At 36.0% G+C, this 15916-nt stretch overlaps 2 long non-coding RNA genes across 4 annotated transcripts in view; one reads left to right on the top strand and one right to left on the bottom strand.

Moving 5' to 3' along the window:
- Positions 1-319: 319 nt before the first annotated feature.
- Positions 320-10159, bottom strand: LOC306642746. The gene is made up of 4 exons (XR_013758661.1): positions 9753-10159; positions 6656-6771; positions 5568-5663; positions 320-2831 (listed from the first exon to the last, which is right to left on the bottom strand). It is a non-coding gene; the product is annotated as an uncharacterized lncRNA (long non-coding RNA).
- Positions 10160-10336: 177 nt separating this feature from the next.
- Positions 10337-15916, top strand: part of LOC306642732 — a 563182-nt gene continuing 557602 nt past the window's right edge. For 2 of the 3 annotated variants that reach the window (XR_013758633.1, XR_013758635.1), the window contains exons 1-2: positions 10337-10448; positions 12889-12996. This is a non-coding gene — a long non-coding RNA (uncharacterized lncRNA). Of the gene's footprint in view, positions 10658-12888; positions 12997-15916 lie in introns of all 3 variants that reach the window. The other variant, XR_013758634.1, reaches the window with a different exon arrangement.

Genomic DNA, 15916 nt, shown 5'->3' with positions numbered 1-15916 from the left:
GGTGTAAAGCTTTTTACATTCTTTATAAATTCTGGAGATTAGTGCTCTATTTAAAGTGAGTGTGGTAAAGATTTTATCCCATTCTGTAGGCTCTTTTTTCATATTATCTCCTTGCTGAGAAAAATCTTTTTCATTTGAATTCATCTCATTTATTGATTCTTGATTTTATTTCTAGAACAAAAAAGAACTAGTCATTAGCCAAAAAAAAAAAAAAAAAAAGAAAAAAAAAAAGAAAAAAAGAAAGAAAGAAAAAGAAAAAAAAAATAAAAAAGATAAAGAAATACAGAGAATTATTCTAAAACAAGTCTGGTGGCAAACTTTTTTTTGTAAAGGACTGAACCGTAATTATGTTAGGCCTTTGTGGCCCATTATACTGTCAGTTGCAACTATTCAACTCTGCTACTACAGCACAAAAACCAGCAAAGATAAAACAATAGTCATGGCTGCATTCAAATGAACTGTTGTTTCCAAAGCAGTAGGTTGATTTGGCCCTAGGCCATAGTTTAAAGACCCCTTTTTAATAGGATAGGTAAAATCATTTTATGCAAAGACCAAATGTATTCTGAAAAAGAAATCAATAATTTATGTTATTTACATTGACAATAATCACTATACAAAAACCTCAAAGTTTTCATTACTTTTATGTTCCCAAGTCTCATTTAAACCACTCCACAAAATCAGCAATTCAAATATTATTTTACAATTTAGCTTCTATATATTATAAAATAGGCATAAAAGTATTAGAAGCAGATTCTATAATCAAAAGTATACCAGACAAGTGTAAAATTTAGCTACACAACTAGCTGTAAAATAATGGGCTTTTGACAGTCTGTGACTAGCAACTCACCTTCAAAAAAGTTTTCCATGAAATATTCTCATAACATTGCACTGGGTTCCTGGAGTAATCCTAAAGTGAGCAGAATTTTCTATGCAGGTTATAATTGATTGGAATGAAGATAATAAAATAAATGTTACATTAAATCATTTAAATTATTTTACAAATATGTAAATGTTTTTAATATCTCCTTGGGTCATAAATTCTAGGCAGAAACTCATCAAAGCCATGGACTCTTTCCTCAGAAAAGTGTACATTCACAAATAATTATATACACCTTGTGGAGGATGGTTACTGGGAACTGAATCCAGGGGTGCTGTACCACTGAACTACATCTGCAATTCTTTGTATTTTGTATATTGAGGGAGGGTCTCATTAAGTTGCTGAGGTTGTCTTTGAACTTGCTTCAGCCTCTTGAGTAGGTGGGATTATCAGCATGAGCCACCATACTTGGTTTATATATACTTACAATTTGAGAAGACACACAGACCCCAATAAACCCTCTTCATCTATATTGGTAGAGCCCCTGAATTTTGGCTGAACACATGGGTATTCAGAATACTACAGTTTTTGACCTCTCTTGCTGCTAGGTGTGGCCATGTAAAATCAGTTGGGAGCAGAAGTCACATAGGCAACTTTTGAGCCACGCTTTATCATCTGCCTTTTCCTTTTCCTTCTGACTCAGATTAGATTGTACTATATGAAAAAGGGCAAACACCAAAGTATGGTAGAATAAGAAATTAGAAGTAAAGTTAGCCCACCTAGCCCACCCTATCCATGAACAAATGGGTTTCTAAAAAAACTACTATAGCTGCTGGGTGTGTGGTGTACATGTGAATCTCAGCGATGATGGAGACTGAGGCAGAACGACTGCAAGTGTGAAGCTAGCCTTGGCAACTTAGCAAGACCTTGTCTCAAAGGGCTGAGGATGTAGCTCAGTAGTAGAGCACCCCTGGGTTCAATCACCCCGAAAACAAACAACATCAACAACAAAAAACTGTAGTTAATAGCTAACTACAAAACACTGGATAGAAACTGTTCTAAGTGCTTTATATTTTCCTCTCTATGTAATGTCAACAACTACAGTAATAATAACCAAGTGCCTTAGAAGACCTTTTCTGGTTATCAGCTTATTTAATCCTCTCAACAACTATACTATATTTCAAAGATACTGAAATTGGGTTGTAGGGAGGTAAAGTAACTTGCTCAAGGAAGTTGGGAAGTATTGCAGTTAAGCCTGGAACTACACTACTTCTGCATGTTGCTAATGGGGGTTTGTGTTTGAATCTGAAATGTGGGATGCCAGGAACACATCTTCCTGTGCAGATACAGCAATTTCCTCTTGACCATCTAGGTGATAATAATGCAAATTCTTCCAATTACAACTACTGATGACTTCCACAACCTAAGATTCCAGGAAGAGTGCTAGTGAAAGTAAGTTTTCCTTCTTGGCTTCCTTTTTCTCTTCCTCACTGCTTATAACTAGCACAGTGAAGAAATTATTTGGAAAGAAGGCTCAAGAATGTAGAGGATGAGAAACAACACAGTAATAAGAGACAGAAGGGGAGAGAAGAGGTTACTGTCACTTCCATTTTATTAAATGTCAGTGAAATACCCACAGGTATGAGGTCTTCAAGTTTGATGGGAGGGGAGAAGCTCCAAAGGTTGCCACTGGTTGGCTTTTCAAATACTGGGAATATGCATAAAGCAGATGATGTAAATGATGTACTATCTGCTCACAATTCCAAAACTCATTGATATAGCCCATTACTGATTTAGGACTTAAGCCATATATATGAAAGTTACATATAAAAAAATCTGTAAGCATAATGTCCTTCCTTTGTTTATATCCTCACTCCAGTACTTGGTAAATCATTAAGGGATTATCTTCTGCAAATCAAGAAATCTTGAGCTTAAAAACTCACCATGTTGTTGGAGCTTCATCATCTCCCATTTCAACTTCTTCTACATCCATCCGTTCTCTATCCTCAGTGTGCTAAATTAAAAAAAAAATGGACAGCCTATCATAAAGTAGTTATCAGGCAGAAAATAAATGCTAGAATAATCGGTCATGACAGACAACCATTCTTAGAGAATTCTGGTTATAGTAACATCCAGATATATAATCTTTAAGACAACGGGAATTCTATGGCAGGAATTCAAAAACTAAAGAGCACTATGACAATGACATAATACAGGCATGAAGATATAGTGAAAAGATTTAAGCCAGTTTTTTTTTTTTTTTTTTTCTCAACTCGGGTCAACAGATCTCTGGAAAAATATAGTTTATGGCTAAACATTTTGAAAATACATGCAACGACAAAAACAATTCAGCAGGGAAATGGGCACGTTGCATGAAGAAGCAATTCTTAGAAGAAAAATAAATTCCAATCAATAGGCAGTATGTTCTTCAACACTAATAATAATCAAATAAATGTAAACTAATACAATGAAGATACTTTTTCAGATATTTGTATCATGTAAGCAAAGTTTTGAAAAACTGAAAATTCCCAGTGTTGGTGTGGTTAGGAAAAGTGGAAGGCATTCTCCACCTACCACTGATGGCAGTATAAAATTTATATAATCTTTTTGAGAAGTAACTGAGCAATATCTATAAAATTTGAAATATGTGTATATCTTATTTATTTTTTTATGTGGTGCTGAGGATGAAACCCAGGACCTCATGTGTGCTAGACAAGCACTCTACCACTGAGCCACAACCCCAGCCTGAAATGTATATATATTTTGACCCAGCAATTTTACTTACTGAGGAGAGACCTGCACAATTTAAGCAATGATATATACAATACTATTCACTGTAATGCTGTTCAAAGTTTTTTATAATGTTTGAAATTACCTAAATGTCTCATGATGTAGGTATATCTTTTGAAGACTTCTCATGAACCATTTAAATGTACTGCTGTGGAAACACATCAAAAGAAGAAAGTGAATTTAAGAGCAATATGTCTTACATAAACTAATTTTTAAAAAAACAACATAAGTTTGTAAATATATACAAAAAAATCCCATAAGGTCAGGAGAATATTATGAATGGTTATAGAAATAATATGGATTGTGTAAAAAAATTCAAATAATATTTAAAACAGAAAGTATAGCCACTCCATAATCTACCTTAGATCACCACTATTAAGTATAGCTACAGTATAAATCCACTACAATAGAAAAACAGATATTCCATAATCTACCTTAAATTACAGATTAGCTATACTTTCTATTTTAAATATTGTTTGAATTTTTTAACACAAATATATATTATTTCTATGAATTAGAAATAAGGGTTTTTAAATTTTTGAGGACTTAGAAGCTCCTTCATATGAATTATTTGAGTAACAAACTTACAGAGATGTTCTGTGAGGTTCTATATCAGTCTCATGTTCTGACCCAGGGTGCTTTCTTGCTCATTGGTATTGAAAACAGTGACATTTTCCAAATTAAACTGACTCTGCAAGTTAAGATCAATTAAAAAGATTTTCAAAGCAAATCCACTGACAACTATTCATGTAAGAATATAACTCATGTCAAATAAGCAAAACATATAAAATGCTAAGTCTACAATTAAACAAAAGATCAAGTCAGAAATAAAACTACACTTGATTTTCACATATATACTTTGTAAAATGTTCTCTCTTTTTTTTTTTTTTTTTTTTTTTGGAGACAACAGTGTCTCCCTGTGGCAAACAGGCTATTCCTGAACTTCTGAATCTGAGTGATCCTCCACCCTCAGTCCAGGACTATGGGCATGTGCTGCCATACCAAGTTGTCTGAAATTCACATCTTAAGATTCCTCTAGTGCTCACAGGGAATTTGGTGGAACAGTATAAAAGATATTTAATTGGAAATCCAAAATGAAACACTGAGAAAGAGGCATACACAGTATCTGAAGCAACATGGGCTAAACTTTATAAATGGAATAAAACACACCTATATTCAGATTTAAGATGCCCACAAATCCCATGTAGTTATGATAAGTAAGAGGAAACTGAGATGTAGATACATTAAAATAAAACTGAAGAAGATCAAATAAAAAGAAAATCTTAAGGACAGAGATAAACATCTACATTATCATCAGAAAATTTAGATATCTGTTTTGTCTATAGAACAATATAAAAGAGGAGATAAAATAAAGATTATTTCCCCTGAGATGAAATCTTACATCTAGTGCTAACCTAGAATCTGAAATTGACTAGAACTATTCTACAAGAATAAATGAGAGCCAGGAGAGGTAGTATATGCCTATAATTCCTGAAATTCCAGAGGCTGTGACAGGAGAATAATGTTTGAATCATAAGTTATTCAGCTTCAGTAACTTAGCTAGACCATCTCCAAGTAAACAAAAAGAACAGGGAATGTAGCTCAGTGGTAAAGGATCCTGAGGATCCCTAGTACCAAAAAAAAAAAAAAAAAAAAAAAAAAAAAAAAAGGAAAAGAAAGAAATATAGACACCATGGTACATATCTACATTACAGTGTGATTCAACTGCACATTACTATCAATAACTTTTGAATTTGAAGAATCAATGACTTTGCTTCAGAAGACTAACTTACATATTAGGACTGATATAACTGGTTACAAGTAAAAGAAAATATAGTAACAATTTTCTATACTATTTTTAACTTTTTAGAACCATTACTATTATTATCATCACAGAATTCAATCCAATTAAAATTAGAACATTTCTTGCAAAGAAGTTATTTACTGTATAAAAACTTACCTGATTTCTCAGATAGAGAAAAAAGCCTGGCCAAAAAGAGTTGAATTTTTCTCCAGAAGACTATATGCTGAGATTTAGATTATCTTCTGAGAAGATCTAACAATACAGAGAAATGAATGTTACACAGAATGTGTCTTACAATATCTAACTTTCTTAACCAGTATGAGTGTTTTCCTAAAGAAATGGTTCTCAAAATGGGGGAAAAAAAACATTGTCACAAAAATTACTATCAGCAACAAAACAAATTCAGCATGAATGAATTTACTACATTTTTCTGATTTTCATAGTTTGCACCTAGAACAGAGCTTAAAGATCAGTTTTAATAAATCAGACTGTTTCCTAAAAATGCAGATACTATCTATCTTTAAAATGTTATTATTGAAGAGGAACTGGTGAACAAAACTGACCAAATTATGAATACGCAACAACAAATCCCACTACTATGTATAATTTTATACTGCACCAATTAATAACAAAACAACAACAACAAAAACAAAAGAAACATATTACCACTGGTATGTAATTCAATCACCCATTTTTGTGGTTACATATATATTTTTAAAAATAATCCTTTTTTTCACTGAATTAAGTACCATTGCACATCTGCAATAAATAATTCTTCCCAGTAGAATAGACTATACTCTGGAATCAAGACAGAAATTATTAATATTCTTCCGAAGCTGTCACACCCCCTTCAATAATAAGTTACAGGAAGTAAAACATTAAAGAACACTAAGTGCACTGAGAATCTACTGTGCTTTCACTTTTGTCAACCTAATAACATTTTCAAAGAAATAAAAGTATTTTCAGGAAATATGACATAACACAACACTGAGTATCAATATAAACATCTGAAAGTATGTATCTTCAAATTAATTTTTACCACTCAATCACGTTTTGCACTCAAATTTTTCTCCACCTGGTTCTTACTGGCTCTCCCAAGAGAACATAATATATAATTCTTTCACAGGGACAAACTTTTTGGCAATCAACAATATTAGAAATATAAGCAAAAAACCAAAACTACTTTCAGAACTCGGGATCTATTCAGATATAAAGTTAACAGGAAAAGAAACTAAGGCAATTACTGATTTCCATGTAGCAACACTGTTTTCCACAACTGAATATTTGTCTTGTTGATCCAAAGGAAGACAATCCAAAACATCTCCCAGCAATATGAAAGATGTAGATGCAGTACAAATACCTTCAAGTGGAGCACAAACTAAAAGTTTAAAAAATTTTAGAGTAAAATAGTCTGTGAAAAATAATTCTGAAGAATACCTTAAAACATACACTTTGTCACTCACATCAAAGTTTTATAGGGACAAGAAATAGAAGCAACCTAAAGTCCAAAGTAGACATACTTAAGTAGTTTTTGATATGTGTATTGAATAATAAAGATTATACAGGTTTTTAAATAACATGTAGAGGATTTAAAATATGTCAGGCACACTAAGAGCTTTAAATATACTAACATTTAATTCTTACAACCCTCTGAGATAAATCACATTATCTTCATTTTATAGAATGGGAAAACATAGACACAAAAAAGTCAAATAACTTGTTCAGGATCACAGAATCAATAAATGGGAGAGCTGGGATATGAACCCAGGCAGTCTGGTTCCACAGTCTGTTCTCCTCACTACTAAGCTATCTGAGAGAATATATGCAATTAAAAACAGTGGTTATGATGACTACAAAAATTTGGGGGAAAATGCTTATGACATAAAGTTAAATGAAAAAGGTAGGATTCAACAATATATGTCTTTTAAAAGATGAGAAAAACTGTAATCACATATCAAAATGAATGGTAGTTTTTAAAAGTTGAAGAATTAGGATTATGATTTTCCCTTTTTCTCATTTCTGAATGTTTCATAATGTTGCTAAATTATCTTTGATTTAAAAAGATCATCTTCAAAAACAGATGAAAAGATTTGATTTGGTTTCAACTATGATTTAACATTTAAAACAACAGTATTGTTTCAGGGAAAAGAATGATTAAAAAAGTTAGTCTTTCTCCAAAGACACTGTTACTAAATAAGAGTAATATATTAAAGATTTTTTAAAAGATCAGACTAGCTAAAAATACTTTTATATCCCTACTCATTCTTTTTTCTATTTTAAGGTAGTAGTACTAACACATAGGGGAAAAATCTAGGGGTACAGTAAGCCTGCAACATTGCATCAATAGAATATATCCAGAAAAAGGAAATAATATTTCCAGCTCTACTCTGCACTGGTAAGGAACCAGGAATGCAATGCGGGAATACTGCCTAGAATCAGTGAGTGATTTAAGGCAGCATATTTCAACTCATCATAAGGGTTGAAATAACAAAAATTGTCTAACAGGACACCATCAATGAGTGCGGTCTAGGAGAGGCTAGACAACCACCTATCAGAGAAGTTGTAGCAGGGAGGTAGGCTGGGCCAAAGATAAAATTAGATGACATTAGAGTCCTTAATGAAACTTAGATTCTGTGATACTCTATGTCCTGTAGATCCAAGAGAAATATTCTCTTCCCTTTTTCACAGTGTAGTCTGTAACACATGCAATAATTATAGAATTTAGGAAAATTATCTGTGTTCTACTGTCAAAAAATATGAGTCAGAAGAACTAACCAACAGCCTGGGGATTTCACTTAAAAATAAAGGATGGATCATGGTGATTCTGAGCTGACAGCCACAGAAACCACTGGGTTATATGATCTTCAAGTATTTTCAAATTCTGTATCCCAGCTTCCACACCAATCTCTCTGATTATCTTAACTCTGGCACAGATACCCTTGTCTAGTTTCTAAATGTTCACATTTCCATTGTTTCGTTTATAAATTTTTTTCTGCTTAGTCTTTCTTCTCTTTATTACACAGCAAATTTTGACTCTACCTTTCAAAGCATGCAGATGTCAGCTCATCTAAAAGACTCCCTGATATCTTTAAGCAGATCACCTCACCTATGCTTCTGAAGCACACTGTACATAAATCTCCTGTAGCATATCCTAACTAATAACCTTTGCAATAAACCTAGCTTTTAAGGGGTAGGCATTTTTTTATGTTTAAACTACCAGGTGTCTGATACTTTAGAAGCTCAATAAATATCCACTGAATTGAATTAAATTTATTTATGGACAATCTTAAAATATGTCACATGAATAAATAATATTCTCTCAAGAAGAAAATGTCCCCCTCAAATAAAATAAAAATGCACTTAAGACTATAGTTTAAGTTCATAAGTCCTCACCTTTCCCAATTAAGTTTCTAAGTGCATTGTACAACTTCAAGTGTAAAAGCAACTCGTCTCCTAATAGTAATACAATAGGTTAATGAATAAACTAAGTACACACTACAAACTGTATGACAAAAAAAAAAAAACTGGAACTCCTTTAAGTATGCCTAATGAATGAGTGAATTTTAGGCAGCTGTATAAAAGTTTGACAGGTAAAGTCAGAACTTACAAACTTAACACAATAGCTTGCTTGCTGCAACACTGGAAGGTCACTTTGATCTTGCATGTTTCAGTTTTTGTAGAAATAGGTATTAAAATAATACAGGATGTGTATAATGCTTTCTAGATATTAAAACCCAGTATTCACATATATTATCTGAAAACATCAAATGAATATATTAGCTAAATTGGTTAAAGTATGCTAAAACTATATTTCACTTCTTTCTGAATATATTTAACTATTATAGCAATAATTATTAGCTCCTATTATGTGTTAGGTACTGTGTACTCTGTTATTTAAGGTTTCTTTTTGGGGGGCGGGGGTGGGTACCGGGAATTGAACCCAGGGTTGCTAAACCACTGAGTTGCACCCCCAGCCCATTTTTATATGTTATTTAGAGATATGGTCGCTGTGTTGCTGAGGTTGGCTTTGAATTTGCCATCCTCCTGCCTTCGCCTCCAGAATCGCTGGGATTACAGGGGTGGTGTAAATACAGGAGTGGAGACGAATACAGCTAAATGATCTGGAACAATGTTCTTAATACATGTTTCTGTGGTGGGCAACATAAAAAGAACAGAATCTATGATCTGAAGTCAGAAAACCAGAGCATCACTAAAGTTTTGCGGGGATCTCAGTCTTTATATCATACACCAGGAATAATAAAACAGTCCATCTGAGTGTTATCCTAAGAGTTAAATGAAGTAACATGAAAGTGCTCTGCAGAATGTTTTCCAAATGCTCACCGGGCAAGAATAAAAGAGCCGCTGGTAACCTTTCCCAAAGGAAAGGTGATCTGTTTGCCCCATCCCGCTTAGGAGCTCCTTTTCCGTCTCTCAGGGTGAGATACTAAGTGTCAAAGAGCGGTGAACAGGCTGCTGGAACACCTGGTAGTTTAGGAGGCAGAGCGGGAACCCGGTCACTGGGTATAAATCCGCACTCCACCTTCAGCAGCTCTTTTTCTGAAGACCACGTGCAGGCTAAGCGAATAGAGAAACTTAACTTGACCGCAAGCACTGTGCAGGTGACCTCTTCGCTGCATTAAGGCGTCCAGAAAACTAGGTCTACGGACCCGCCGGCGAATACGCAGAGGCGGACAGCATAGGACCCACGAAGAGGAAGGTAGCGCGCTTTTTCCTACTTCCTAGTCCCCGGCAGGGCCGGGAGTGGACGCTGCGGCTTTCACGCCACTATCTCGCTTTACCCCCGGGCAAAATTCAAAAAAATTTCAGAGAGAGGAAAAGAAAGAACACGGTCGGATCAGGACCGCACACTCCCGCAGCCAGCTCTCTGTAAACCGCATCCGCGCTTCTGACAAACCGAAGGACGGCGGCGCCGAGTGATGACGTCAAGCGAGGAGCAACGAGATTGCCAGCTCTGAGCGTGGCTAGAGTGGCCTGTGAGCAACCAGCCGCTGTGCGCTTGGGGCTGCCTGAGTTCAGGTGGGTGTGGGGATCTAGTCAGCCACACGGTGCTTAGTCCGAGTTTCGGGTAACCCATAGGGTGAGGGGATTTGCGCAGCCTCGCTCTGTAAGTCCGGACACACACGAATCCTCGTGGTTTTCCTGGTTTGGGGAAAGCGGGTGAAGGGCGGCCTTTGCTGCTCAGATGGCCGCAATGGAAGGTAACGCTGCCTGGGAGTCCAAGGCAGGTGGGTTATCTGGGGAAACTCCGGACTAGGGAAGTTGTGGCCGGTACTGCCAGACCGGTCTTCCCCAAAGCTTGAAGTTCGGCGTGATGACTCGCTGCGGATATGTGTATCAAGCCCTGTCACTCAATGGGCCCTGAAGCTCGTGGAGAACTCTTTCCTCTTTTCTAAAATGAAAACGAACACTTGTCACAGGGCGGTTGAAGAGAATGAAATGGCGACCGGAAGCCTAAGATTGTAGATCAATATACGTAGTATTTATTAATATTTTTTTAAACCTGGAATCAATTAAATTTGCATGTAGTTCTCGGCCCAAAAAGAATACAGTCCCCGTAGCCGATTAGAAAATCGGCTGTGCTGTACCGCATCCTGGGTAGAACGATCCTTTGCAAAATCGCGTCCCTTTGCAATTTCTTCCCTTGCCACTTTTACCTGGGAGAGGCGTGGCCAAGGAGAACCCAAGCAACAGCAATCCTCAGTTGGAGTTGTGCTATGGAAAAAGGATTGCCCCAAAAGCGAAGCAAGTTTTGCTCTTACTCCCATACATGTCCCTAAAGAAGAAAGCTAGACGCACACTATACCCTGTTCTCTACACTGATATGCAGTAAGAATTCAGGGAACTAAGGAAAAGATAATTCTGCAGTCTTACCACTAAGTGTGAATGTGAATAATGGTAACTGCCTGGATGATTGCAGCCTTTTTTAGACTCAAAAGAATTATTGAGGCTTAATTGTAAGTTCATGTAATTAAAATGTAAATTAAACTTATGAACTGAGACTTAGAGTGATTTATTTTGGAAATATGCTTTGTTAATGTAATGGTAGGAGAAGAAATAAACTTTTTGCTGCTAAAATGAGTGAAGCAACAAAACAGAAGAAATAGGGGAAAAAGTGGCAATCATCAGGTAATAGGGAGTGTTTAAGGGGTAATTTAAAAATTCTAGAGATGGATGGTGATGGTTACATAGCAGTGCAAATGTACTAATGCCACTAAATTGGACACTTAAAGTTGGTCAAAATGCTTAATTTTATGTTTATCTTACCACCATAAACAATTTAAAACCTTTTTTTTTTTTTTTAATAAAAAGAAAAAAAGAAAAAAAAAAAACAAGCAGTCTTTGGCTAGGTAACTAAAAACGGAAAAGATAATCACAGACAAGTATGATCTTGAACCTCAAGATAAGGTTATATGCAATAAGGAAAGAAAGAAGGTAGCAATTTTTTTTTTTAAAGATGTCCATGAAAAACACAGTAAAATACATTGGTATTTAAAATGTGATACATTTTTATAATTCACAATGCGTTTATTAGATGCGCTAATATTTTGAGCTAGATAATATAGCTGTTATGCCCATATAACACAAAAAGAAGCAAATTTAGAGAGGGTTTTTGATAAAGTTATCAGTAAAAGTGATTCTAGGCAGGGGTTTTGATGCCAAATTTTGTGCTCATTACACTGTTATACTGTCTTAAGTAGTGACCAGGGCTGGTAGAGTGCTTGCCTTGTAAGCACAATGCCCTGGGTTCAATCCCCAGCACCGCCAAAAAAAAAAAAAAAAAGTAATGACCAAATTTTTTTAGGTACTTTTTATGAACCAGGCACTTTTTCTTGTGTTATTTCAACTCCTTACAACAATTTTGTTCATATATATTAACAAGGAAACAGCTTCATTTACCCTAGGTCACATGAACAGAGCAAGCTGAGATTGGGATCTGAGCCTAGTTCTAATCCCAAAGCCTGTATTTTTCTCAAGTCTTAACTCTAAAATCTTTACCAAGCCATGGACTGGTCAGCATCTCATAAATTATTTTCTTACAATTGGATAATAGTAATAACAACAACAATAATATATAATGAGTTTTTATTTTTTATTTTTATTTTTTTAAATAGTTGTAGATGTATACATTACCTTTATTCATTTATTTTTATGTGGTGCTGAGAATCTAACCCAGTGCCTCACATGTGCTAGGTAGGCACTCTACCACTGACCAACAACCCAGCCTCAGGAGTTTTTTTTTAAAGATAATTAAACATACAGAGTTTTTAAAAGATATGTAATAAACAATTTTAAAAAGGACCTATAATGTATTAAAAAGAAGAGAAATGAGTATTGATAATCTTTCTGAAGAATAATTTGTAGATGTGAGAAAATCAAGGTGTTAATTACATGCAAAATAAACATTGTATATCACCATGTAACCATACAATTTCTGCTTCCCCTGTTTTTTGTTCAGATGTAGCCCTTTCCTAAATCAACACTTACTGAAATGATACCAAATACACCAAACAACCTAGTAAGATTTAACTAAGTTTTAAGAAGTACATCAACAGTTTAAAATCAGGTGAGAATTCAACATACTGTCATTGTGTCTAGCATCCCTTAGAGTTCTGCGTGAAGCATTGGTGCTGAGAGCAGCTGACCTAACATTGCCATGGTCATTAAATTATGAATGAAGACTAGTAACTAGTGTTACACAGACATTGGTAACACACTGCCAGCATGAACAGACCTGTGCGGTTGAAGTCTGTGTTAGCAACTTTCTCTTTGTCCTGCTGTGATCTTAAGACTGGTCATAAATTCCTGTGGAAGACTTTCAGACCACCACAAGCATGTTTTATGTTCTCTCAGCCCTATCTCATAACAAAGAGCTTTCCTGGCATCAGTAAGTTACTATTGCTCTGGATGTGTGTGTGTTTGTATGTGCATGTGTGCACATGCAAGCATGCAGTTTAATACTCGGCTGGTCTGCAAGCTAGTGATAAAATCTGCTATAATAAAATATTAATTACAGCTAAAAAGGTTGGATGAGAAATATAAACTCAGTTACAGCCCCATATTGTGGACAAAGGGCAGGGTGAAAAAATGCTTTAGTTATGGAGATTTGGAATGAAAAAAAAATTTAGCATATTAGACTCAGGATGAGAAGCTCTGCAAAAGGCCACCTGTCATTAATCTTCACAACAGGCACCCCATTTTAAGTAAATTAATCCTAGATAGAATATCTTTAAGGGGGATTTCTCCTGCTTTGGACAATGAAGACATTTTCCTTTGCACTTCCTATTTCACCTTTTTGTCATAATTTAACCATATATATTCATAACAAACACATTTATAGAAATTATGGTTCAAGATCAGTTACTAATATGAAAGTATGTTCCCTTTAAAAGCCCTAGTGACTGGAATAAAATAGAAATAGAATATAATCAAAACCAAACCAAATAAAGATTGAGGACATCCTTAATCCAAGAATTTTTTCAGAAAGTTCTAGATTGTAGAATATTTTGAATTTTTGGGTTAGGGATGCTCAACTGGCAAAGGCTGTACAAATACAAAGTAACAAAACCTGAAATGTTTTGGGATAAATGTTTTGGCTATGGGATATTCATCTTGTATTGTTTTTTCAGTTCTCTTTAGTTATACATCATTTTGATATAATTGTGCAAGCATGGAATGTATGTTAGTCTAGTTAGGACCCCATTCTTAAACGGATGTACAATGACGGTTTGAGATTCACTATGGTGTATTTATATACGTACATAGGAAAATTATTTCAGATTCATTCCACTCTCTTTCCTATCCTATCTGCTCTTTCTTCCCTTCATTTCCCTTTGTCTGATTATACCTCATTGTAGTCAAAGTGGCAATTATCAAGAATACAATTAATAATAAATGTTGGCAAGGATGTGGGGAGTAGGGTACACTCATACATGGCTGGTGGGACTGCAAATTGGTGCAACCACCCTGGAAAGCATTATGGAAATTCCTCAAAAAACTAGGAATAGAACTACCATTTGACCCAGTTATCCCACTCCTCATTAGGTATCAACTTGTATCTTTGTTCTTGTATGCTTTTTTTCCATCCATTGCAGAAAAGCTTTACTGCTGCAGTTCAGGTGAGATAGAAAACAGATGTGACCATAAAGAAACAGGTGCACCCAATAGGAATGCCACTGAGGGAACACTGAAGTGAGAGTTACCATCCAGAGGTGCCAGGTGCCAGAGATACCAATGAGTCATCAGCTGCCATGGAGGGTCTTCCAAGCTCTTCACTGTATGACTCCCAGTAAAAGATGGGGCAAATATGAGATCGATAAATGAGAATAAAATAATTTTCTTCTTGTTTTTTCCATTCTGTATTTCCAAGGTACCCATCACATATCAGGCCTTGTGTCAGGCACAGGGGAAGAATCAGGCACAGCCTGCCTCTGTCCTTGAGGAGCCCATTGGAAGGGTGTTAGAAATAGCTCAGACCAATGAAGAACAGTTGTGACAAGGAGCTGGGAAGGGTGTGTACAAACACAAAGTTACAGGACTCACAGGGAGCGACAATCTACATCAAAATCTCCACAGCATCTACTGCACTGAGGGCTTCTGGTTGGGACCTAGTGCCCAATTGCTGTCACATGCTGATGACACCTGGAGGCTGATTCTGTACTGCACGTCACCAGTGTTCTCAAATTGAAAACAAAACACAACATAGGAGAGTACCATGAAGCGTAGGTGCATTCCCAGCAACTCAGGAGGTGGAGGCAGGAGGACTGCTTGAGTCCAGGAGTTCAAGACCAGCTTGGGCAACCATAGGAAGAGGCTTATCTCAAAAAACAGAAAACCCAAATACCATGGCAACAAACAAAAGCTAGTGCCTTCAGATTCAGATTTCCAACAAATGCCCCTTCACTCCAATCACTTGCAAAAGCCCTTTGTCAGTAGCACAGCAGATGGAAGGTAATGGCTGGGCCCTGCTGGAGACATTCCCTGAGAGTCCCCCACCCTGACTTACCCTGAATAATCCTAAGAGTTTAAGCATTTTCCTCCCTCAATTTCCATACTGTCCAGCTCCTTAAAGAACAGTCCTGCCTCCCAAAGCCACCCATGGGCCTGACATGAAATACAGGCATGGAGGTATTGGGGGTAGATAGGGAAATAAGTTTAATGGTTTTGGATGGTCTTGGTGTCTGTTCCTTTCTCTAAATGATTGTAGGACAATTTTTAACTACTCTTTCTACCTCTGTAATCATTCCTCAGGTTACAAGATCCATAATTTCTCAATTTTGGTATTTCATTGCATATCAGTTTTCATTATTAAGGACAACTCGAAGTATTATATTAGTGTTTCACTGATTTGGGGTTGAGGGTGGAGGTGGAAGAATTTGGCCCCAAAATTAATATGGGGGGGGGGCTTCCAGAAAGACTGTCATCCCACCTCTTCCTCAGGAGGCCTGAGCTGCTGACCCCAGTATGGGAGGGACCTGGGCTCACCA

This window comes from Sciurus vulgaris, assembly GCF_902686455.1.
Source record: "Sciurus vulgaris genome assembly, chromosome: 13".
Taxonomy (NCBI): domain Eukaryota; kingdom Metazoa; phylum Chordata; class Mammalia; order Rodentia; family Sciuridae; genus Sciurus; species Sciurus vulgaris.
This window is presented reverse-complemented; position numbering and strand designations above follow the sequence as displayed.